The 27,231-nt window shown below is 44.1% G+C and overlaps 1 long non-coding RNA gene across 1 annotated transcript in view; it reads right to left on the bottom strand.

Moving 5' to 3' along the window:
• Positions 1-9,114: 9,114 nt before the first annotated feature.
• Positions 9,115-27,231, bottom strand: part of LOC137348102 (uncharacterized) — a 42,698-nt gene continuing 24,581 nt past the window's right edge. Inside the window, exons 2-3 of the long non-coding RNA XR_010969067.1 lie at positions 18,807-18,938; positions 9,115-9,293 (exon numbers count right to left, since the gene is read on the bottom strand). This is a non-coding gene — a long non-coding RNA (uncharacterized lncRNA). The remainder of the gene's footprint in view (positions 9,294-18,806; positions 18,939-27,231) is intronic.

Genomic DNA, 27,231 nt, shown 5'->3' with positions numbered 1-27,231 from the left:
CAGGTATGAGCTGATCAAAGAGTCAGCATGGATTTTTTCTGAATTTGATGAACCTATATTTGAGAAAACTTGGATAAACATTCCAATAGCATGGAGGTTTTGCCCAATCTTTCCTTTATTTCTGTCAGTTGAATTCAGTAACATGACTCTGATCAGCCTAATGATAGGGAGCTTGTCAGAATGTTTGTTTGATAGATGTCGGAAATCTGCAACAGGGTTTTAACAATGTTAAGCTACACAAAAAAATGCACAAAAATGAGACTTGGGCACACGAACAAATTCAGTTAACATAAGGAAAGTAGTGAGATCACAACAAAAACAAGAAATGCTGGAATCACTCAGCAGGTCTGGCAGCATCTGTGGAAAGAGAAGCAGAGTTAACGTTTCGGGTCAGTGACCCTTCTTCGGAACTGACAAATATTAGAAAAGTCACAGATTATAAAAAGTGAGGTGGGGGTTGGGCAAGAGATAACAAAGGAGAAGGTGCAGATTGGACCAGGCCACATAGCTGACCAAAAGGTCACGGAGCAAAGGCAAACAATATGTTAATGGAGTGTTGAAAGACAAAGCATTAGTACAGATTAGGTGTGAATATACTGAATATTGAACAGCAGCAAGTGCAAACCTGAAGAAAAACAACCTGAAAAAAACAGTGGGTAAGCAAACTGAACAAACTAAGATGAAATGAAATAAATGCAAAAAAAATTGTAAAAAATGTAAAAAGGAATGTAAAAAAAAGGAAGAAAAAAAAAATAACTAAAAATGAAAGTAAAGTGGGGGGCTGTCATGCTCTGAAATTATTGAACTCAATGTTCAGTCCGGCAGGCTGTAGTGTGCCTAATCGGTAGATGAGATGCTGTTCCTCGAGCTTGCGTTGATGTTCACTGGAACACTGCAGCAATCCCAGGACAGAGATGTGAGCATGAGAGCAGGGGGGAGTGTTGAAATGGCAAACAACCGGAAGCTCAGGGTCCTGCTTGCGGACTGAGCGGAGATGTTCCGCAAAGCGGTCACCCAGTCTGCGCTTGGTCTCCCCAATGTAGAGGAGACCACACTGTGAGCAGCGAATACAGTATACTACATTGAAAGAAGTACAAGTAAATCGCTGCTTCACCTGAAAGGAGAGTTTGGGGCCTGGGATAGTGAGGAGAGAGGAGGTAAATGGGCAGGTATTACACCTCCTGCGATTGCAAGGGAAGGTGCCCTGGGACGGGGACGAGGTGGTGGGGGTAATGGAGGAGTGGACCAGGGTGTCGCGGAGGGAACGATCCCTTCGGAATGCTGACAGGGGAAGGGAGGGGAAGATGCGACTGGTAGTGGCATCACGCTGGAGGTGGCGAAAATGGCGGAGGATGATCCTTTGGATATGGAGGCTGGTGGGATGAAAAGTGAGGACAAGGGGAACCCTGTCACGGTTCTTCACACCCTACCTCCTGTAAGGACTCCATCCATTCTCCCAGTTTCTCCGTCTACGACGCATCTGCTCTGATGATGCTACCTTCCATGACGGTGCTTCTGATATGACCTCCTTTTTCCTCAACCGAGGATTTCCCCCCACTGTGGTTGACAGGGCCCTCAACCGTGTCCGACCCATTCCCCGCACCTCTACCCTCACCCCTTCCCCTCCCTCCCAGAACCGTGACAGGATTCCCCTTGTCCTCACTTTTCATCCCACCAGCCTCCATATCCAAAGGATCATCCTCCGCCATTTTCGCCACCTCCAGCGTGATGCCACTACCAGTCGCATCTTCCCCTCCCTTCCCCTGTCAGCATTCCGAAGGGATCGTTCCCTCCGCGACACCCTGGTCCACTCCTCCATTACCCCCACCACCTCGTCCCCGTCCCAGGGCACCTTCCCTTGCAATCGCAGGAGGTGTAATACCTGCCCATTTACCTCCTCTCTCCTCACTATCCCAGGCCCCAAACACTCCTTTCAGGTGAAGCAGCGATTTACTTGTACTTCTTTCAATGTAGTATACTGTATTCGCTGCTCACAGTGTGGTCTCCTCTACATTGGGGAGACCAAGCGCAGACTGGGTGACCGCTTTGCGGAACATCTCCGCTCAGTCCGCAAGCAGGACCCTGAGCTTCCGGTTGCTTGCCATTTCAACACTCCCCCCTGCTCTCATGCTCACATCTCTGTCCTGGGATTGCTGCAGTGTTCCAGTGAACATCAACGCAAGCTCGAGGAACAGCATCTCATCTACCGATTCGGCACACTACAGCCTGCCGGACTGAACATTGAGTTCAATAATTTCAGAGCATGACAGCCCCCCACTTTACTTTCATTTTTAGTCATTTTTTTTTCTTCCTTTTTTTTTACATACCTTTTTACATTTTTTACAATCTTTTTTTGCATTTATTTCATTTCATCTTAGTTTGTTCAGTTTGCTTACCCATTGTTTTTTTCAGGTTGTTTTTCTTCAGGTTTGCACTTGCTGCTGTTCAATATTCAGTATATTCACACCTAATCTGTACTAATGCTTTGTCTTTCAACACACCATTAACATATTGTTTGCCTTTGCTCCGTGACCTTTTGGTCAGCTATGTGGCCTGGTCCAATCTGCACCTTCTCCTTTGTTATCTCTTGCCCAACCCCCACCTCACTTGTTTATAATCTGTGACTTTTCTAATATTTGTCAGTTCCGAAGAAGGGTCACTGACCCGAAACGTTAACTCTGCTTCTCTTTCCACAGATGCTGCCAGACCTGCTGAGTGATTCCAGCATTTCTTGTTTTTGTTTCAGATTTCCAGCATCCGCAGTATTTTGCTTTTATTTTAGTGAGATCACAAGTCTTTCTTTATGATGTCAAAATTGCAATATTAACTATCCAAATAAATGAATTGGAACATAGGAAGATAGGAGCAGGATTAGGCCATTGAGCCTGCTCCGCCATTCAATACGATCATGGCTGATCGTCCACTTCAATGCGTTTTTCCCACACTATCCCCATTCCCCTTTAGGTCATTGGTATTTAGAAATTTGTCAATCTCTTCTTTAAACATACTTAACGACTGAACTTCCACAGCCCTCTGGGGTAGAAAATTCCACAGATTCACAACCCTATGCGTAAAGAAATCTTTCCTCATCTCAGTCCTAAGTTGCTTCCCCCTTATTTTGAAATTGTGTCACCTTGTTCTAGACTCCCCAACCAGGGGTAACATCTTACCTGCATCTACCCTGTCTATCCCTTTATTTATTTTGTTGGTTTCAATGATATCACCTCTCATTCTTCGAAACTCTAGAGAATTCAGGCCCAGTTTCCCCAATCTCTCTTCAAAGGACAGTTCTGCCATCCCAGGAACAAGTCTGGTGAACCTTCATTGCATTCCCTCTATGGCAAGAACATCCTTCCTCAGGTAAGGGGACCAAAACTGCACACAGTACTCCAGGTGCAGTCTAGCCAAGGTTCTATACAATTGAAGCAAGACAGTACTATAAAAAAAAATTTTAAGTCACAGACCAAAACATTTCAGAAGACCAGTTCAAAAGCAAAATACTGCAGATGCTGGAAACTAAATAAGCTGAGCTAAAAATAAAAAATACTGGAAGTACTCAACTTGTCAGCTCAGGAGTTCATTACTGGGATTGCATATTACAATTTCAACAATGTGACTCTGCATTCACAGTATGAATCAATCTTGGACAAAATTGATTCACTGAGCTGATGTGTAAACCAAAATCAAAAGTTGCTGACCCTGTAAAATGTTCTTGTAAAAATGGGAAACAACATGGGATTATTACCTCCAGGGGAAGACCACAGTGATACTACAATGACCTACGGCTATGTATTACCAGCTGATACTGGTATCTTTTAAATTCAGGTCCTTGGCATGTACAGGTCTACCATAAACCTAGCTTTTTTATAATTGGCTAGGATAAGAATAATCAAATTCATTCTTAAACTGCAATTGTATTTTCTTATTTAAAGTCTTCAGTCCTGATTTTCCTTTCATTGCCACAAGATCATTAGCTGAGGAAGGCCATTTGGTTCACCTTCATTCATTAATTCAGAAAGACCATAATACCTCCTTACCTTGCAGTATCCAACTGATTCTTAATGGTTTTGTTTCCATCATTCTAACCATCCATAATATTTTTGTTTCCTGACATAATTTCTAAATGTCCACTATTACTAGTTTGAACCTGTGTGCATTTGTCCTATTCTTGCAATTACATTTAAAATAAATGCTGATTGACCATTTTCATTCCCTTTATCCACACTTTGCCCTTTCAAAACAATACGAACATACGAACATAAGAATTAGGAGCAGGAGTAGGCCAGTCAGCCCTTCAAGCCTGCTCTGCCATTCAATAAGTTCATGGCTGAACTGATTACTCCACATTTCCACCTACCCCCGATAACCTTATCAAGAATCTATCTACCTCTGCCTTAAAAATATTCAAAGACTCTGCTTCCACCGCCTTTTGAGGAAGAGAATTCCAAAGACTCACGACCCTCTGAGAGAAAAAATTTCTCCTCATCTCTGTCTTAAATGGGCGATCACTTATTTTTAAACAGTGACCCCTAGTTCTAGATTTTCCCACAAGGGGAAACATCCTTTCCACATCCACCCTGTCAAGACCCCTCAGGATCTTATATGTTTCAATCAAGTCACCTCTTACTCTTCTAAATTCCAGCCGATATGTCCAGCCTAGCATGTCCAATCTTTCCTCATAAGATAACCCGCCCATTCCAGGTATTAGTAAAGTAAACCTTCTCTGTACTGCCTCCAATGCATTTATATCCTTCCTTAAATAAGGAGACCAGTACTGTACACAGTACTCCAGATGTGGTCTCACCAATGGCCTGTATAGCTGAAGCATAACCTCCCTACTTTTGTATTCAACTCCCCTTGCGATAAATGATAGCATTCTATCAGCTTTCCTAATTACGTGCTGTACCTGCATATTAATCTTTTGTGATTCATGCACTAGGACACCCTGTTGCCTCTGCATCTCAGAGCTCTGCAATCTCTCACCATTTAGATAATATGCTTCTTTTTTATTCTTCCTGCCAAAGTGGACAAATTCCCACTTTCCCACATTATACTCCATTTACCAGCTCTTTGCCCACTCACTTAACCTATCTATGTCCCTTTGTAACTTCCTTATGTCCTCTTCACAAGTTACTTTCCTACCTATCCTTGTGTCATCAGCAAATTTGGCAACAATAGGGAATGTCAACAGTGCACAGCTTTTGCTTCCAGAAAAGTACAAATGCTCTGTGGATAGATAAAGTCGAATTCCCTGTGAAGAAATTGTAGAATAGGTGAGTTGCTTTCACTTGCACTACCTGCAGGCACTTCTATGTGGAAACATTGCAATGTAATCATAACCAAGATGCACTGTTCTACATTTATTTATATCTATTTAACACAATAAGCTTTTACATAGAATTACACAGAATGTACATCACAGAAATGTCCCAACCAGTCCATGCCAGTGTTTATGCTCCAATTGAACTCATCCAACACTCTCCGTGTAACCCTCTTTTTTTATTCCTTCATGGGATGTAGGCATTCTTGATAAGCAAGGGGGGTGTGGGGGGGTGGGGGGTGAACGGTTAGTGGGGGTAGGCGGGAATGTGGAATTGAGGTTACAATCAAATCAGCCATGATCTTGTTAAATGGTGGAGCAGGCTCAAGGGGCTGTGTGGCCTACTCCTGCTCCTAACTTGTATGTATGTACATATGTATGTATGTATATATGTAAGGTCAGCATTTATTGGCCATCCCTAATTGCTCTTGAGAAGATGGTGGTGAGCCGCCTTTTTGAACTACTGCAGTTCATGCGATATTGGTATGGTCACAGTGTTGTTAGGGAGAGAGTTCCCAGAGTTTGACCCAGTGACAGTGAACGAACGGCAATATATTTCCAGGTCAGGATTGTGTGCAACTTGGTGTGGCACTTGCAGGTATTGGTACCTGCTGCCCTTGTTCTTTTAGGTGGCAGAGGTCACAGGTTTGGAAGGTGCTGTTAAAGGAGCTTTGGCGAGTTGCTGCAGTGCTTCTGGTAGATGGTACACACTGCTGCTAATGTCAACCGGTGGTGGAGGAAGTGAATCTTTAAAGTGATGGATGGGTGCCAATCAAGCAGGCTGCTTTGTCCTGGATGGTGTCGAGCTTCTCAGAATCATAGCACAGGAACAGGCCGTTCGGCCTGTCATATCTGTGTTGGCTCTCAGCAAAAGCAACTCGGGTAGTCCCACTCCCCGACCTTTTCCCCTCTTTTTTTCTTCAGTTGCGAATCCAATTCCCCTTTGAAAGCCCCGATTACCATACTCTCAGGCAGTGCATTCCAGATCCTCACCACTCGCTATGTAGAAAGGTTTTTCCTCTTGTCACCATTGCTTCTTTTGCCAATCACCTTAAATCGGTGTCCTCTGGTTCTTAATCCTTCTGCCAATGGGATCAGTTTCTCCCTATTTACTTTGTCTAGACCCCTCAAGGTTCGTAGAAAGGAGAACAAGTAAGACGCACTAGTAAATGTATAGATTCTTTGCTTGTACAGAGATCACTGCTGCCACTTTAATTTTGATCTGGCATGCAACCCCACTCACAGAATGCAGAGAGCTCACACACCTACCTCGGGATTGGCTCCACATGGTTAAACTTCATGCAGTGAATGAGCCACTTGCCTGGCTTGCCGTTCTCCAAATAGCATTTTGCACCCTCGACAGTGTTCACCATAAGCATTCTTGAATGTTGTTGGAACTGCACTCACCCAGGCAAGTGGACAGTGTTCCATCACACACCTGACTTGTGCCTTGTAGATGGTGAAAAGGCTTCGGGAAGTCAGGAGGTGAGTTACTCACTGTAGAATTCCCAGCCTCTGACCTGCTTTTGTAGCCACAGTATTTATGTGGCTGATCCAGTTCAGTTTCTGGTCAATGGTAATCCCTCAGATGTTGATGGTGGTGGAATTCAGCGATGTTAATACCAGTGAATGTCATGAGGAGATGGTTAGATTCTCCCTCATTGGAGATCATCATTGCCTGGTACATGTGTGGTGCGAATGTTATTTGCCGCTTATCATCCCAAGCCTGAATGTTGTTTAGGTCTTGCTGCATATGGACACGAACTGCTTCAGTATCTGAGGAGTTACGAATGGTACCGAACACTGTGCAATCATCAGCGAATGTACCCACTTCTGACCTTTTGATGAAGGGAAAGTCATGGTTTAAGCAGCTGAAGACGGTTGGGCCTAAGACATTGCCCTGAGGAACTCCTGCAGCAATGTCCAGGGGCTGAGATGATTGGCCTCCAACAACCACAACCATCTTCCCTTGTGCTAGGTTAGACTCCAGCCAATGGAGAGTTCTCTCCTGATTCCCATTTACTTCAATTTTACCAGTACTCCTTGATGTCACACTCGGTCACTCTCACCTCACCTCTGGAATTCAGCAGCTTTGGCCATTTTTGGACCAAGTCTGTAATGAGGTGTAGAGCCAAGTGGTTCTGGCAGAACCCAAACTGAGCATCAGTGAACAGGTTATTACTGAGTAAGAGCTGCTCAATAGCAGTGTCAAAAACACTGTCCATCACTTTGCTGATGTTTGAGAGTAATCTGATAGGGCAGTAATTCTTCCTTCTCTCTCATATCCTTAATTAGCTTCTGCTTAAATGCATCTAAACTATTCAACTCAACTACTCCCTGTGTTAGCGAGTTCCACATTCTGATCACCCTCTGGGTAAAGAAATTTTTTCTGAATTCCCTATTTGATTTCTTGTTGGCTATCTTACATTCATGGTCTTTAGTTTTGCTCTTCCCCACAAGTGGAAACGCACTCTCTGTGTCCACTCTATCAAAACATTTCAGAATTTTGAAGACCTCCATTAGGTCATCCCACAGCCTTTTCATGAGAAAAGAGACCCAGATTGTTCAGAGTTTCAAGATAGGTATAACCTCATATTTCTGTATCATTCTTGTAAATCTTTTTCTTACACCCTCTCCCATGCCTCTCTATCATTTTTATAATATGAGAACCAGAACAGCACACGGTACACCAATTGTGATCTAACCAAGGTAAGATACAAATTTAGCAAACCTACTTATCACTTCTATCCCACTAGAAATAAACCCCCTAGTGCTTGGGTTGCTTTTTTAATGTCATTATTAACCTGAGTCACTTAGATCCTTTTGCTCCTCTAACCCCATTTAAATTCTTATTTTCCCAGTAATTTGTGGCCTCCTTTTTTCTTACCAAAACATAATGCCTCCCATTAACTGTGTTGAAATTCATTTGCCAATTATATGCCCATTCTGCAAATTTAATATTGTCTTGTAATTTGTTGCAGTCCTCCTCAGTATTGACTCCCTGCCTACACACACACACACACAAATTTGGTGTCATTGGCAAATTGCTTTTGTGCTGTAGCTTTTCGAGGGGGAAGGAATGAACAACTGTCGACTTGCAATTAGCCATAACTTATAGCTTTGTACTGCTCTCCTGCCAGGAAAAATTAGGCCAATAACTTCAACATCAAACCACACTCTTTCTAGATTTTTTTTGTTTTTAGGAGCTCATTTCTTTATTAAGTGCTCTTGAAATAAAAATTTAAATTGTGGGGTCATGCAGCTTTAATTAATAATGTTATAGCAATTGTGAAAAGTGTGGACATGATTCACAGTCTTTGAAATGTGTTTCGTACATAAAGTGCCAATGGAAAACTGTCACTTGACTTTTCAGACTTTGAAGTTGATTTGTACTTCAAGAATTGTACAGTGTGAATAGCCGCAGAGTTGGTCTGACATTTTTCTTGGGAATATTTCATGCAACATTACATGAGCGTTAATTACATAATTTCCGTAGAATTACATAGTATTTATAGCACAGAAACAGGCCATTTGGCTCCACAGGTCTCTGCCAGTGTTTATGCTCCACACAAGGCTCCTCCGACCTTACTTCATCTCATCCTATCAACATATCTTTCTATTCCTTTCTCCCTCATGTACTTAGCTAGCTTCCCCTTCAATACAACTATGCTATTTGCCTCAACCACTCCAGGTTGTTTCAGTGTTGTTTAATCTTTCAATATTGAGAGTTCTCATCTGTAACTTTTAATGAAAAGTGTAAATAGAAAACACTCATTCATTTGTGCATCCAGTTGTTTCTTTTCAATTTTTTTCTAATTTTTGGATCAGTTTTGCTTTGAACAGCAAGTGCTGATGGCATAGTATGGATATATGGAAGTTTCAGAGGAAATGATGTTCAATTGCCCCATTCTGCCGAGTGCCCATTCTTAGTCCTGCTCTTGTGCAATGGCAGCACATGGAAGTCAGGCATCTCCTTAGGGGGAAAGGGAAACAATTGAATTAGCATTATTTCTAATACTTATATCACAGAAGCCTCGGAACAGAATGCCTTTAGATCGTGAGGTGCATAATCCAGCAAAACCTGGCTGGGAGAAAAAAAGAAAATGAAGAGTTTTCTTAACCTCACTGTAAGAACTTAACCAGAGAATAAAGGTTATCGAGTCCAGTGTTATCAGCAATTTGAACAAGACAGTAACCACAGCAGGCAGGACTGATTTAGTTTGTCAATATCAATTACTTTGACTGTCAGTAAAATCAGCATCCAAAATAGAGGTAACCCTACTCATATCTGTATGCGCTGAGTTTACGTTCTGAGATATATATCGATATGTTCATATTGATGAGGCTCACCTATTCAAGCTTTCGTTAACTTGGTTGTCATTGGTTTTCATTTATGTTCTTAGAATTATTTTACAAACCTATAAAAGAGAAATATTGCACAAAACACAAAGCACCACATGTCATCAAGTCTACATATACAGAATCTAAGGCAATATCACTAGTTCTGGAGGCTGACAGGAACATTATGCACTTCGATACAGCTTGGGGCCATTACCAGAGCATAAAGTCCCTTACAGGGCTAAATGAGAAATGGCAGCTACAAGAATGTTGCATATTTAGGTTCATCCACTTGCAGTGACAACAGGTTGGATTTAGGTTCATCCACTTGCAGTGACAACAGGTTGGAGACTGATGAAGGTAAGTTATCATGCTGGCTTGAAGGATATGATTAATTATTGAGAGTGGAATGGCCACCTTGAGGCAAAATAGTTGGGAAAAAAGATGGAATGAAAGACCCCAAAAAATTAATGCAAGACATAGAATCCTCAGGGATACAAGTTCTTTATTGCCAAAGAATTTGGAAGGGAAAAACAGTGCTTGGGATTCTGGAAAGATGAATATTCAGAGATTACGTAGTATGGCTGTTTAGATCACTCTCCTTTCAACTCCATGACTTGGGTTAAGTCGCCTCAGCTGATGGGATACAATTTCAGACGAATGCAAAAGTCGCAAATGCTTAGACAGTCTCAAATCAGGGCTATAATAAAAAACAGAAAGTGCTGGAAATACACAGCAGGTCTGGCAGTATGTGGAGAGAGAAACAGAGTTAACATTTCAGGTCTGTGACCTTTCATCCGAACTGTTCTGATGAAATGAACAGTTAATCTGCTTTTGCAGATTTTGATTGAGGGATAAATGCTGGTCAGAATACCAGGAGAACACATCTTTGAATAGTGTCCTGGGATCTTTTACCTGAAACTGAATGGGTAGATGGGTTCTTGGTTTACTGCCTCATCTGAAAAGACTATGGATAATTTTCCCCAGATAATTTATGCACTAAAAAGCCTCTGAGATGTCCAGTAGAGACTTGAGCTAAAATGCTGGTTTAGCCCACAAGATGCCATCTTGGTAAAGGAGTTGAAGCTTGCGATAGGAACCGCAGCCTAATGGATCACTAAAGTTCTGATTGCCATTTAAATTGCCTGCGAGTGCTCATTAAGAAGTCTGCAAGGCATTTTGGTCACTAGTGCTTGACATAACACCCTCTCCTAACAGTGAGCAGCTAATTGGGAGTAAACAAGCTGTGGCAACGGATTTCAAGTGTTACTTAAAGGTATATCACCCTTTACTGTTAATTGCTGCTGTAAGCTTGAATAAGACATTCTGGGATACCTTGTCACATTTGATCAACATTTATTCTGGAAATTCTCTGTGAGGATTTCACCTAAAAAGAGTAAGTGTTGTGGTACTCTACCTGACTGAACACCTTCGGGCAGTCACCAGGAGAAAGGGAGTGCTTGGACATCGGCATCTTGCTAGTGGTACCCCTTGGTCTGCAGGAGAAATGGGAGAGGGACAGCAGCACCAGCTGCTCAGGGGTGAGGGACTGTAGGGAAAGGAGGGTGAGGTAGACCCCTTTCCCCCTCCCGCAGGCACAGGACATTCCTCCTCCGCCAGAGCCTTTAGCCCCATATCCAAGAACCTGTGCGCCATCTCACTCTGTCCCTGAGCCACCCTGGAAAGTGCCGATGTGTGTCAGCCAGCATATTCAACACCTTCAGTGGAAGTGGGTGTGTGGAGTCCACATATACTGCTCCACAGAAATTGTGTCTAATCAGCACTTGAGGGCGAAGCCTGCAGTTGTCTGCTTTAGCACCTCCAGGCAAGTTCAAATTATGCTAATCAGCAATTAGGATCAAAATTGTGTGCTAAAGCCACACTTTCAAATAGCCGTGTCTTATTAACACAGGGCCCATTTTGTGCTTGTTTTCACCCTTTCACCAATAACCCCATACACCTCCAACAATGCAAAAGGAAGCACACATCTTTGAACAATACAACATTCTCTCAGTATTGCAATGACGTGTCAACGAGATTGTACATTCAAGTCTCTGGAGTGGGGTATGAACCCACAACCTTCTGACTCAGACATGAAAGTATTATCATTGAGCCAATCTGACATTAATTACCAAAACTAATTAGCACAAAATTAACAGTCTCGCTCATAAAGGTCACAATAATCATTAGCGTGAAAAATATAAATGTCAGTTTGGTATAGAAGAGGTTGGGTTTAGGATGCAAAGCTGGAGCAGTGTAGCAGACATATCGGCCAGGATTTTACGCGGGTGACAGGTGTTTGATGTCTGGCATGGAGGTCTTAGATGACAGCATGCGGGAGAGTCTGGACAAACCGCTAACTCTGGACAAGCTGACAAAGGCCATGAGGTCCTTCGAGATGAGTAAAACTCCCGGAAGCGACGGCTTACCAGTTGAGTTGTATTCAGCTCTGTGGGACAGGATCGGCCCAGACCTCCTGGATGTAAACGAGAGTATGCCAGAATCCATGAGGAAAGGCATCATCACCCTCATCTACAAGCAGAAGGGGGAGAGGGGAGAGGGCAGAAATCAGAAATTGGCAGCCCATCTCACTGCTTAATGTAGACTACAAGATTCTGTCCAAAGTCATTGCCAGTCAGGTAAAGTCTGCTCTGGAGTTGGTGATTCACCCTGACCAGACCTGAACTGTACCCGGCAGGAAGATCTCTGATAGTCTTGCATTACTCAGGGATACGATCGCCTATGTACGGGACAGGAGGGTGGACACCTGCCTAATCAGCTTGGACCAGAAGAAGACTTTTGATAGGATATCGCACACATACATGATGGATGTGCTCTCCAAAATGGGGTTTGGGGAGGGAATCCGCAATTGAATCAAACTGCTCTACACAAACATCAGTAGTGCAGTCTCAATCAATGGGTGGGAATCAGAAAGTTTCCTGATAAAAGCTGGAGTCAGACAGGGCTGTCCTCCTTCCCCAGTCTTGTTTGTTTGCTGTATCGAACTTTTTGCTGAGTCCATTAGGAAGGATGCGGGCATAAGAGTCGTGCCAATCCCAAGCAGCGGAGGCACTCAGGTCAAAGCCTCCCTGTACATGGATGACGTCGCTGTCTTCTGCTCAGATCTGCTGTCCATTCACAGACTGATGAGCATCTGCTACCAGTTCGGGAGCCAAAGTAAATCCCAGCAAGAGCGAGGCCATGTTCTTTGGGAACTGGACCAACCGATCCCATGTCCCCTTCACCATTAGGTCAGACTACCTGAAGGTGCTAGGGATATGGTTCAGAAGGGCCGGCGCGTGCGCCAAAACCTGGAAGGAGCGAGTAGCCATAAACTGAGCATGTGGGAGCAGCGTTCTCTCCATTGTGGATAAGAACCTGGTCATCAGATGTGTGGCGATCATGCTGTTGCTGTATGTGGCGCAGGTCTGGCCCATACCCCACTCCTGTGCCATGGCGGTCACCCGAGCCATTTTCTGCTTTATCTGGAGATGCAAAATGGACCAGGTCTGGAGGGACAAGATGTTCAAACCTCTGGTTAAAGGTGCAAAAAACGTACCCAACATCGCCATCATCCTGATGACCACCTTTGTGTGCGGCTGTATCAAGCTGTGCATAGAGCCCCAGTACGCAAACGCCAAGTGTCACAATGTGTTGAGGTTCTATATGTCCCTGGTGTTGTGAAGGATGGATCTGGCCACATTGCTGCAGAATGCTCCATCCAGTTGGACCATGCCATACCACCTATCCTTCGTGGAAAAGTTTGTGCAGAAAAACACCTTTGACCACCAATCCATCAGGCAGTGGTCTGCATGGAATGTCCTCAAGGCCCAATGGGAAAAGGAGATGGTGGACCCTGTTGGATGGTTCCCCGAGCAGACTGCCAAAGTCATTTGGAAGAACGCCTTATCACCAGAACTTTCAAACAAGCACCAAGATGTAGCTTGGCTGTTGGTGAGAAGGGCCCTCCCCGTCAGATCCTTCCTGCATGTCCAGAATCTCACCGCCTCCGCATGCTGTCTTTGAGGTGGCTGTGATGGGGAAGAGACTGTTGCCCACCTCCTTCTGAAATGTGCCTTTGCAAAGCAGGTGTGGAAAGAGATGCAGTGGTTTTTTTTAGTTTAGTTTAGAGATACAGCACTGAAACAGGCCCTTCGGCCCACCGAGTCTGTGCTGACCATCAACCACCCACTTATACTAATCCTACACTAATTCCATGTTCCTACCACATCCCCACCTGTCCCTATATTTCCCTACCACCTACCTATACTAGGGGCAATTTATAATGGCCAATTTACCTATCAACCTGCAAGTCTTTGGCATGTGGGAGGAAACCGGAGCACCCGGAGGAAACCCACGCAGACACAGGGAGAACTTGCAAACTCCACAGAGGCAGTACCCGAAATTGAACCCGGGTCACTGGAGCTGTGAGGCTATGGTGCTAACCACTGCGCCACTGTTCATCCCAAGCACCTCTGTAACACAGGAGTCTGTGCTCTGTGGGCTATTCCCAGGCACACACACCGAGATAAACATCAACTGCTGCTGGAGGACCATCAATTCAATGAAAGACACTCTTTGGTCTGCCCGAAGCATGCTGGTTTTCCAGTGCAAAGAGTTGTCTACAACCGAGTGTTGCAGACTGGCACATTCCAAGGTCCAGGACTATGTGCTGAGGGACGCACTAAAGCTTGGGGCAGCCGCAGCAAAGGCTCAATGGGGAAAGACCACTGTGTAAGGCTCTCCCACCATAGTGAACTGAGCGGCTGGACCTATGGAAAACTCCTCGGGCTGTATACACCAAATATGAATGGTAGGGTTGTGAGGCAATTCACTCCTGTATTGAAGAAAACGGATTTCCTTTGCACTCTCTGGAATGTCAACTTGGCACTGTTTTGAAATGTTTTGTAATTTTTTTTTACATATTTTTATGAATAAAGTATATTTTTGAGAAAAAAAAGTCTGGCAAAAGAGACGCCGAGAACCCTGCATCTCCTCTTCTGTGCGAGGCTTGCCAAATCAAGTGCAAATTAGGCACTTTACTGGACAGATGCAGGCCTTTCACAGAATCAAGGACCCAGAGACGGAAGTCCCGCCCTCTGAGAGCTGTCGGCCAATCAGAAGCTGGCAGCTCTGTAACTGAGCAGCGCCACTGCGGAGGTGGTGGCTGCTGCCATTTGAGCACCTGAGGCCCAGGAGTGGCACTGGACCCAGGCCACAGGTAGATCAGGGTTGGAGGGGTCTCGTGGGGTGGGGGATCGCAGGGGAGGGGCTTGTAGGGGTGTCGGTAGCAAGGACAGGGGGGTATCTTTCAGCAGGCCCCCCCCTTCCCAATGCCGGGTCCTTCATTCAGGCACTGTACATTTTAATGAGGGACACACCCCACACAGTCTACACAGTTTTCCCTGTCATGCTTCCTGTACGGCGACAGGGCCACCCGCCACTCAGCTAATTGCGGCGGCGGCGGGATGAGCCCTTAAATGGGCATTAATTGGCCAGTTAAGGGCCTCAATTGGTGTTGGGGTGGGAAGGCCATTCACAGGATTCCCCCCCACCATCATCCCACAAGATTATATGCTCTCCCTGCCTCCAAACCCGCCGTAGGGGAGAGCATAAAATTCCCCCTATCATTCCATTTAAGACATCCTGTGCCAAACCTTGGAGAGTTGTATCTTGAATACAAAAAAATGAAACCGTTCAAATTCTCAGGATTGTCATTGTTACTTTAAAGAGCAAAAATCCAACAAAACAATTGTACATTCAAAATTAATCATCGGATTGCTGTCATAAACATGGGCAGTCCTTGGGTCCCATATTGCATCTCTTAGGTCTAGCCCATGAAACTCCAATTTATTAAGTGCCTTCTGTTGGCAGCTTGTGGGTGTGTTGCAGTCAATTGGGTCCACAACATGTAGGAGTTTGCTCACTCAGACAGGTTTTTATATTATCTGAGGCTGACACTGAAGTGTGGAAAAACCTAGATAAATATCTGGTAATTTTGAGGGAATTTAAAGACTCTCCTGCAATGGGATTAAAGAATGGGATCACCAGTCTTTTTTTGATGTAATGCGTATTTAAATAGGTCTCCTTTAATTGGATGGCATCTTAAATGTTACCCCATCTTGTCACATATTGACCCTATGATGATTCTGTACTACTTAGGACTATTCGGTTTTCTGTATGATAACTGTTAACTTCTCTTGTTCCCATAACTTACTAACTGTATATTGTGACCCCATCTTGTTTTAAAATGTCATCAAGTAATATAGAAAAAGTGAATGCTTTGTTCTAACCGTTAAGGTATGTCTTGAAGACTGAAGCTCAACATGTTTTACCAATCTTTTACCTGTTACAGTTTTTTTGTCCTCTGAGGCTAGACTTCCTCCATTTATCTCACCAAAATTTAGGAAATGAGGCCGACTACCATCTCACCACAATTTCACTCTGCTACAGGTCACCTCTTCTCCATCTGTGGCATGCAAATGGTGATAAGTGGCAGAATCTGGATCCCTGACAGATTTTCCTGGCATCCGTCATTTCCACAGAGAATTCTGGAAGGTAGCAGTAGGCCTGAGCAAGTGGTGGTAATGGCGCTGAGGTCTCCAAAAGGAGGGAGAAAGCCTTGGAGTGGTCTCCACTCCTCCAATCTAGCCCACACAAGCCTGTATAAATTTCTGTCTTTGCCCTTTCTCTAATTTTCAGGGCTTTTCAGCTTCTTCAAATGCCCAACAGGCCCTTCTAGTGCTACAGTGGTGATTCCATTGCAGAACCACTGTAACTTTGCAATCGGGCACCAGAAGGATCCCTTTAGGCAGTAGGAATTCTGCCAGGTATGGGCAATGAACCCTGACCCAGTTTTTTGGGTCAGGATTGTTCCGGAAGGGCGAGGGGAATTCCAGACCACCTGGAACACCACTGCTGGGAGGACAATCCAGCCCACATTATTAAGATTTTCGATTAATTTTCATTGGCAGCAAAGAAAATATCAGGGTCCAAATATGCACCTTTTGCAGAATTGGGATGTATCTTCTACCCTGACTGAATTTCCTTCAACACAAAGACTCTGCCTCTCCACCATCAACCCACGCCCCCAGGTTCTAGCTGAACATTCAGTCTTGGGGCCATTCCAATCTCCTTATTTGGCTCTCAACCTTCTTTCAGAGTGCCGGCCTGAGTGGGACTCAGTATCCTACCACAATTTAGCATGGCTGAAAGAAAATTAAGTTTTCAATTTAGTTCTCTGGCCTGCAATTGATTGCTCTGCTTTTGGGATTTTCAGAGTTAAATCTCTTTCCCATCCACCTTAGCAACACTAAATGCTGGAGACGAACAGGCGTCCATTGCATTCAAAGTTCCTATGGGTCAAATGACTGGATATATTTCTGATGACCTATATATACCATTTGAATAATATAATATGCCCACCCATACATGAGCAAATATATTGTACCTCACCCATCACTTCCAGTAGGAACTAGGAGGGGGCTTAAAAATGGCCCAAGAGGTGTTGGAACATGTCCTCCTGTTCCAGTTTCATCAAAAAATTAGCAGAGGGAGGGTAAAAATTATAGGATTCGGGTCCTAATTCCAGCTCCTGCTTCTGTCTCTGTGCCTGCCTCCTGTTCAGTTTTGAAATTAGCAAAAGTTATCAGCCTTAGATGAGAATAAGTATTAGATTTAACTTAGCCCCGGACAAAGGGGTTTTTCTTTTACATGTTTAGTGTCTTTTATTAAGGCATTTTCTTTCCTGCAGCAGGTGATAAAGGAGCTTGGCACAATATTAGCACTAAGAAGTCAAACATTCTTGAACTGATTCTGTCTAATCAAGTTGGCCCCAATTTTTAACTCCGGGAGGGTTTCGGGTGTGTGGGTGGTGGAGTCAGTTGGAAACTTGCTTGCTGCAACAGAAACCAGGCCAGGACTACTTTCATTTCTGGGCTTCATTACCCATTACCCAGAATGGATGCGGAATGGGGAGGAAGTAACTGCTGGCCTGTTGAAAATCCAGGCATGCCAGAAAGGGGATGTGGGTTCCTGGAGGATCTTGTGGAAGAAACTTGGAGGAACCCATGGCAGTGGGGGTCTAAATTTTCCTTGTGGGACCTGGAGGAGCACTTACCTTAACTGACTTCTTCGGGTCCCAGATAATTTCGCTTTACTTCACCTGTTGGAAAAGCAGCTACCCCACTCAGTCTTGTGTTAAGATAACAGTCAAGGACCAATGATGTAATTGCACCCTGATCTGCATATATCAATGAGGACCTCACTGACTTGGAGTGGGTGACCTAGTTGCCTGTCCAGAAGCCTGACATGGCATGATCTGGGCAGCTCCTGAGTGGTAAATTGTAGTGGATTATAATCCTAGCCCCTTTTTGGGACTATCCCTGATCAGGCATACATCTTAGATGCTTACTCTCAACGTAAGTTTGAGAAAGACAGATCCTAAAGACAGTTGAATGGGTCTGAAGGACCGATCTAACTTTCCCTAAAGGAAAGGAACCAGGTGAGAATAGTATCAGCCTAGAGATAGCCTTTTTAACAAGTTTCAGACAGATTATAATAATCCGGATATTATGAGGGTCCAGGAGTCTCTCCTCAGCAATGTATTTCCCCACCAAAGAGTGTACAGAGATGGGTCCACGAATAAGCAATACAGTGAGACCAATATAAATTCGAATATATATAAATGTTTATTAAAGAACCAAACATGCAATTCACTGTGGTAGCTTTTGTGACAGTTTGCAAAACTATTTTATCAATGTTTTACCATATGATGAGGTTCCTGACATTTGGGAACGAATCCGCCTTATCAGAAGCTGCCTTTACACTTCTAAGAAACTTTTTCACTGAGGCTTTTATTATTATAAAGGTGAACTTTTTTTAGGAAGATGAATAATTTTTCGCATTTTAATCCCTCATTCATAGGAAAATAACTCTTTTAACCTTATAACCCCTCATTATGGCCAGAGTCCTTCACATAGTAACCCAGAACATTTTAATTGCCCACCTGCCCTTTTTCCACTGATCGGGTAGGGTTAAAATTCCCCTAGTGACAGGCAGCAAGTTTGATGCAGTTATTCAATAGCTATATTTTGGATATATCTTTACTTGGAAACCGTGTTTAAACCTGTAAAGATAGTAGACAAACCTGTTTTTACATAACTTTCAGATTTGTTGCTCTCATTTCCTTGGTCAATCTGTCTTGAAGCCTGCTTGACTCCTATGTCGCTCCTCACGGGACAGTTGCTCCCTCCTTTAGGTAACATCCACTCTTCCACCCCTTGAGAAAAATCCACACTCAAATTATTTCAAGTTCAAATTTCATGTTCAAGTGAACAGTTTGAAGCACAAGGAATTTTAAAATGTTCAGTGTATTTTATTTCCCAATGATATGCAGTGAAATTAACGTCAGTATCATCCCTGGTTAGATCTGTGGTGCAATATAACACCTCTGGTCAAATCAAGTGATTTTGGCACATTATCAGTTGCTATGACATCTACCACATTCAAAAAGAAACTTGTTACTGCAGTCCATTCATCTGAAAATATGAAAAGACCATCAGGTCATTAATACACACCCTATCCATTACACAGTTCAGTCTCCCAAACTATATGATATTGCCACCTGGGCAAGACAAAAGAAAAGGAGGAAAAATTGTAACAGATTTCTGGAAAAACTCAGGAAAATTCCATTCTGAATTCTAGGGGACTCATGGTTACCTATGATGCAGCAGTAGCTGAACTTAATTGACCCCCACACTCCTGAATGTTCCAATGTTCTATTCAATCAGAAACTTAAGTCTCTTCTTAAAGGACTTGCCACACACTTACCACATCCCACAGGCTCTGCCTGTGTATCTTACAAAGAATAACACAGACTCGAGTGTTTTTCAAGGTGCAACACAGCTCTGGGTTGAAAAGCTATTCATAAACAACAGCAATGCTTTCGCAGCCCCTCAATGTGTAACCACTTTGTAACACACCTCACTCTGTTTTCTTACACATAGCGAACTGTTTCAATAGGTAATCAACGTATTCCTTTCATATCTGTGTTTTAAACATCACAGCTATAATTCTTAAAAACATTGTAAGCATTAGCCATTTACTCATCAACAAAATAATCCTCCGCTGCATGTTTGAACACTTTGGCAGGAATTGTAACCCCCATAAACAGGTGGGATTGGGTTGGTGAAAAGTTAAAATGCTAAAAATTTCAAATCCAACTCCAACCAGCCTTGAATCCACCCACTTCAGTTTTAAGAACTGGGACAAGGACATATACCAATCTACTCTGAGGAGCGGGTTGGTACATTGAAAACTTTTTAAGGAGGCTGTCTGCTCCCATCTCTTTCTCACAAGCCTCTGAATCCACTGAAGACACATGAACCCCAAGAGAGAAAAGTCTCCGACAGTGAACAAGGTTTAAGAAGAATACTGGGCCCCAATGAAAAGCAAGATCTACCTACAATCAAGGACTCTACAGTGAGCTTGAAGAACCGTAACAGCAACTCTTCAGATATTGCCTCAAACCTCGCCACTTTATTTTTCTTCTGCTCTTTTCTGTCTCTATTTGCATATGTGTATTGCGTATGCATGCTCGCATGGGGCGCGTCCTGTATCTGTAGGCATTAACCGAATTAGAGTTTAGGTTTAAGTTTAATAAATTTCAACTTTTCTTCTTTAAACCTGAGAAGGCCTGTTTGTGCTGGTTTCTTTGCCTTATAATTGGAAAGCAGTGAACAAGGTTTCACCAAGGGGGAGCTAAAAACAGTGTGTTTAAAAATTAAACCCTGTTAAAGTAAGACCAGGTGACGGCTAAGAGGGACCCCTCGACCTCTTTCTCACCTGGTCCTAACACAGATCTTTATCTACATAAGAGGGATGCTCTGACAGCTGAGCTGATATGGTAAATGGAAGGTCAGAGAAGTCAGAAGTAATAATAGATTGCAATAGCTGTTGAATACAGATCCATTGTAACTCCCTGGTAGATTTAGTGTGTAGTGGTTAAATATATGACATCCTGGTATTTGATGGTTTCTCCTTATAGTAATAATGTCAATGTTGACAACTTCAAATTTACTCCATAAATGGACCATGCTGGCTGTAAAATGACATTTGTGGACTTTCGTGCTTTGAAAAATAATGGTTAACAGGACTATGGCACAGCCCGGACCATGGTGGCTAACTCGTTTCCTTTGAAAACAACCCTCTCTATTTTCCTTGCGTGTTGACTATAAAATAAATGAGCTTAATTCAAATTTCTTAATAGAAAAAAAGTAACCAAAAAAATTTTTCTAGAAATATTTGATCTACTGTAAATAATGTTATTGCACCTGAATAATTGCACCTGCAATATCAATTCATATTCGGAGGAAAACTAGCTTTGATAAATAATTCATAAGGCAAGTGGGCTTTTAAGGACAGGAGATAAGGAAGAGAGCTGCTGCAGTTAATTGAAAGAAAACTGGGACACAAAGGCCGGAATTTTGTGTGGCCCCTGAGGCAGGGTCGGGGGTGGGGGTGCATGGAGTATTGTGACGGGGGATGGCAGGGCAGAGGGCCCGTTGCCTCCCCATCACCAAGCGATCTTCCTGGGGGCAGGATAATCGACAATAGCTGCCCGCCCAGAGGCCAATTGAGGCCCTTAAGTGGCCAATTAATGGCGAATTAAGGGCCTCTTCCCGCCACCGCTGGGATCTTACCAACGACAGGGTGGTCGGGTGGGGGGGGGGGGGACTCCGCCATGTGCAGAGGACACCTTGCAACATGAGGCACCCTCCCTATGGGTTTGGGGGTGATGGTCCCTCCTTCATGGGCAATTTGTGGTCAACGGAGGCCCCCCACTGGGAGCAACTTTTCCCCCAGGAGCCCCCTCCCTCTGTACTGCACAACCACCCCTCAGCACCCCCCTCGCCGGGGCCTTCCAGGCAGGCCCCAGTGACCCCACCTCCCCTACCTCTGGTCCAGGGATCCAGCGTTGGGCCTGGGTCCATGGCCTCTGCAGTACTGACAGTGGCCACCACTCCCAGTGGCGCTGCAGATACTACTGAGCTGCCAGCCCTCTGAATGGCCAGTAGCTCATGAGGCAGGATCCCCATCTTTAAAGGGACGGGGATCCCGCCTCCTGAAACTTAGATTTAAAAAGACCAGCGGATCGCTCTGGGGGGCACCAAAAGTCAGAGGTGGGGTTCTCCCTGCCTTTTCGGCCCAGTGCTGTGAGCCCTGCCTCCAGCACAAAATCCAGTCCAAAGGTTCACCATGACTGAACCTTCACAGCCACTGACAGTCATCCCTATCCTGGAAGGGGTTCCTAAGTACGGCTGCAAGAGTATACTTTGTTCCATTACAGCCTCCTTCTGGTGTCTTAATGTCCAAAATTCTGATGGGGCACACTGGCAAAATTTCAGACAAGGATTGGAATTTAGGTGTGTCTGGTTCATCTGGAATTCTGGCGATCTGCTCCATAAGCAGGGAGGGGAAACCAAACATAACTTCCACTCAAAGAGGAGGGTGCCTGGGTGACTTTCAGGGCAACACTAGGAACTGCACCCATGACAAAATTTCTGAGCCTTCCGTGGAAGTCTCATAACCGGAGACCTGACAAGAGTATTAGGGAGACCTCAGGAAAAGCTCAAGACCCTGCACAGGTAAAGGCAATTTATCCCAGCTTTAATGAGCATAGAACACAACCGGTGCGCAGGCTTTGAAACGTTTTGTGTTTTGTTAACAAATATGGATGCTGTGTGGGCCTCAAGCCTCAGGTCCTGTTAATGTTGGGAGCTGGTGTCCAATGCACAGTTTCACTACAGGCATCTCAGGTGAACTATCAGCTCCAATAAGTTACAAGTCCCTTAATGCTTCAGTGAGTAAATGCATCAGTGTGTGTGATACTATGCCGTGCCAACCTGGAACCTCCCAGGTTCAATCTCTGGTCTGTGCTGATCTAACTGATTTCAGGCAGGATCCCCATGGTGCTACTGTTGGCTCCAGTGCCGTTGGACTATGGAGGAAGAAAATCAGTCAGGGTTCCTGCATGTGTGTGGGTATTGAGGGAGAAGAGATTGGTCTTGGGTATGGTGCCCTGCATGGATGAGTGCCCTGCTAACAATCACTGCTTGGGTTTGCACTTGAGGATTGAATGGGAGTGCCAGAGGATTGCTGACCATGTAGAACTGTGCCACACCACTTTTAGGAGAGTGGAAGCTTTGTGATATAAAAGTTATGAAACTACAAGGAAATATAATGTAACATGGACTGTAGTGTAGCATACAGAATTACATTGGAGATTCATGCCTTACCATAGCATCATATAGTGAGCAATGGATAACTGGATTACAAAACCAGTCATCTGATTGAATTGTTCAAGCAATGTCATAAACTCGATGGAAAAACTTGATCAGATGTTTGAACCCCAGGATGAGATTGCAGTCTTGAAATCACACAATTGTTAGTTTAACTTCTTATATAAAATAGCTTATTAATTCCAAGGCATGGTTTTGCATAGACTGGAACCTGTTTCATTTTGTGAGTGAAGACAGCAGTTTTCAGCTTAAATGGTAACAGGAAATCACTCTGTCTGAATTGATACTTGAAGACTTTTGTCCCAAAGGATTTGAAAATTGCAATGTAGTCCCTGCAAGTTTATCAAAAAGTAATTAGCTGTTGATTACCAGATAACAAGATTTACAGTGCATATTATATTTAAATTATATTCTTATTTATAGAATGGATGAGCACAAACTTGCCAATGGCAATACTAGTGGGTTCCTTTGTTTGCTAAAAGACCCCACATTCTCCCACTGTCTTGACTATTCCCTGCCACTCAGAGAAGCCTAGAGCTCATGCCTACTGTTCCTGGAGGTCCAGGAGGAGATGGATATATTGGTTGGTCCTTCCAAACAAGGCACCAGTCACTTTTAATGGAATCATTAATGTCCTGCCATATCCAGTCGTGAATGGTGGTGGACAATTAAACAACTAACTGGAGGAGGAGGCTCCACAAATATCTTCAACCTCAATGATGGGGGAGATAAGCACATCAGCGCAAAAGATAAGGCTGAAGCAATTGCAACAATCTTCAGCCAGAAGTGGAGAGTGGATGATCCATCTCAGCCTCCTCCTGAAAACCCCAACATCACAGATGCCAGTCTTCAGCCAATTTGATTCACTCCGCGTGATATCAAGAAATGACTGAAGGCACTGGATACAGCAAAGGCTATGGCCCTGACAACATTCCGGCAATAGTACTGAAGACCTGTGCTCCAGAACTTGCTGTGCCCTAGCCAAGCTGCTCCAGTACAGCTAAAGCACTGGTATCTGCCCGGCAATGTGGACAATTGCCCAGGCGCCCTGTCGACAAAAAGCAGGACAAATTCAACCCAGCCAATTACTGCCCTATCAGTCTACTCTCGATCATCAGTAAAGTGATGGAAGGTGTTGTCGACAGTGCTATCAAGCATCATTTGCTCAGCAATAACCTACTCACTGACGTTTAGTTTGGGTTCTGCCAGGGCCACTCAGCTCCTGACCTCATTACAGCCTTAGTTCAAACATGGACTAAAGAGCTGAACTCAAGAGATGAGGTGAGAGTGACTGCCCTTGACATCAAGGCAGCATTTGACCGAGTAGGGCATCAAGGAACCCTAGCAAAACTGGAGCCAATGGAAATCAGGGGGAAAACTCTCTGCTGGTTAGAGTTATACCTAGCACAAAGGAAGATAGTTGTGGTTGTTGGAGGTCAATCATCTGAGCTCCAGGACATCTCTGCAGGAGTTCCTCAGGGTAGTGTCCTAGGCCCAGCTATCTTCAGCTGCTTCATCAATGACCTTCCTTCAATCATAAGGTCAGAAGTGGGGATGTTCGCTGATGATTGCACAATGCTCAGCACCATTCGTGACTCCTGATACTGAAGCAGTCCGTGTAGAAATGCAGCAAGACTTGGACAATATCCAGGCTTATGCTGATAAGTGGCAAGTAACATTCGCGCCACACAAGTGCCAGGCAATGACTATCTCCAATACGATAGAATCTAACCATCTCCCCTTGACATTCAATGGCATTACCATTGCTGAATCCCCCACTATCAGCATCCTGGGGGTTACCATTGACCAGAAACTGAACTGGAGTAGCCATATAAATAGCGTGGCTACAAGAGCAGGTCACAGGCTAGGAATCCTGTGACGAGTAACTCAACTCCTGACTCCCCAAAACCTGTCCACCATCCACAAGGCAGAAGTCAGGAGTGTGATGGAATATTCTCCACTTGTCTGGATGGATGCAGCTCCAAAAATACTCAAGAGGTTCGACACCATACAGGGCAAAGCAGCCTGCTTGATTGGCACCCCATCTACAAACATTCACTCCCTCCACCACCGGCGCACAGTGGCAGCAGTGTGTACCATCTACAAGATGCACTGGAGCAATGCACCAAGGCTCCTTAGACAGCACCTTCCAAACCCGCGACCTCTACCAACTAGAAGGACAAGGGCAGCAGATGCAAGGGAACACCACCAGCTGCAAGTTCCCCTGCAAGCCAAATACCATCCTGACTTGGAACTATATCGCCGTTCCTTCACTGTCGCTGGGTCAAAATTCAGGAACTCCCTTCCTAACAGCACTGTAGGTTTACCTACCCCACATGGACTGCAGTGGTTCAAGGCGGCGGCTCACCACCACCTTCTTAAGGGCAATTAGGGATGGGCAATAAATGCAGAACTAGAGGAATGATGGTTGTTGGTGGCCATGACATCATTTGGTGGACATTGAAATAAAGATTCACATAGCTGCACCTCTTTCCAGTGCACTCGAGTATGCCACATTTCCACATTTTAACCCCCAAAAAATTGGGGTGCATTGCAATCAGGGCAGAGACACAGGGTGACAGCTCACCACAATATTTTACTCTCATATGCACCTCAAAGGTATCTGCACTTGGCTTAACAGCGGAGGATAATCAGCCCTTTTAAAGGACTCATGATCTGACATTTAATATGGCTGAGCCTTGGCTCAGTTGGTTGCATTCTTGCCTGAGTCACAAGGTTCTGGACTCAAGTTCCACTCCAGCACCTGAGCAGAAAAGTCAAGGCTGACATTCCAGTGCAGTACTGAGGGAGTGCTGCACTGTTGGAGATGCCACCTTTTGGACGAGTCGTTCAATTGAGACTCCGTCTGCGCTTTCAGGTGGATGTAAATCATCCCATAGCACGATATTGAATAAGAGCAGGGGAGTTATCCCTGGTGTCCTGACTAATATTTATCCCTCAATCAACAACATAATAACAGATTATCTAGTTATTTTCACATTGCTGTTTGACGGACCTTGATGTGTGCAAACTGCCTGTTGTGTTTCCTACATCACAACAGTGACTACACTTCAATAGAACTCCAAAAGGCTGTAAAGGGCTTTGAGACATCTGATGGTTATTAACATTTCTATATCTTTTTTGGCTTTCTGAGCATAACTAAGAGTAGCTGAGTTGCTATATTTTATCAGAGAACAGGAAATACCATATATGGTTGTTTCTGAATCATTCTCTTGTTAAGCTCAAAGCAACATTCACCATTGTCTATGGGTGTTAAAGACATTGTAACTTCTTAGCAGCTTGATGACTAACTGTAGGAAAGACAAAAAAAACCTGAGAATAGATTCTTACGGGTGCTCCGGTTTCCTCCCACATGCCAAAGACTTGCAGGTTGATAGGTAAGTTGGCTATTATAAATTGCCCCTAGTCTAGGTAGGTGGTAGTGAAATATAGGGACAGGTGGGGATGTGGTAGGGATATGGAATTAGTGTAGGTTTAGTATAAATGGGTGGTTGATGGTCGGCACAGACTCGGTGGGCCGAAGGGCCGGTTTCAGTGCTGTATCTCTAAACTAAACTAAACTTACGTTTTAAAGGTCTGTGTCAAATGAATTGGATTTCAAAATGCATTTCATTTAACACCTTTCTTGCTGCAATGCAGGAGCCATTCCCTTGCTCATGCCTGTAACCTCACAAGTCTAATGCAGTTATGAAAGAATTCTGCCAGCACAGTGCCCTTTGTCATATTGGAATTTTTTTTCAATAACAAGTTATTGCATTTTTCATTTCCTTCTGTTAAAAAATAGTTTATTTTATAAAGGTATGTTAGATATTTGGATCGTTAATGCATAAGAATTTTCAGGAACAGGAAAAAGCCATTCGGGCCAAATACCGTTTTGAGAGATCAACCCGACATATTGCCTTCTCAGCACATCCCTAAATCCCTTTTTCTTCAGAAATTCAACTAATTGCCTTGTGAACCTACTTTTGCTAGCTGCTTCAATGCCCTTTCCTGGTAACTTATTCCACAACAGCACTCACCTTCAAGTGAAAAATGTTTGGCTGACTGCCCTTATAACTTTGAAGATCACAATGCTTACAGCTATTCTGCCCATCTTATTTCTATTATCCAAAATAACTGTACGCTCCCTTCCTTACCCCTACTTGTTATTCATTGAATTATACCAGGGTTTGTGCCTCCCTAATGTTGATCACTGTTTTTGTGAAGAAGGATTTCCTCATATCAGTCCTAAAGTATGAACCTGTGCCCCTG

The sequence above is a fragment of the Heterodontus francisci genome, chromosome 33 (genome assembly GCF_036365525.1).
Source record: "Heterodontus francisci isolate sHetFra1 chromosome 33, sHetFra1.hap1, whole genome shotgun sequence".
NCBI classification, from domain to species: domain Eukaryota; kingdom Metazoa; phylum Chordata; class Chondrichthyes; order Heterodontiformes; family Heterodontidae; genus Heterodontus; species Heterodontus francisci.
The sequence above is the reverse complement of the archived record's forward strand: the minus strand, read 5'-3'. Positions and strand labels throughout refer to the sequence as shown.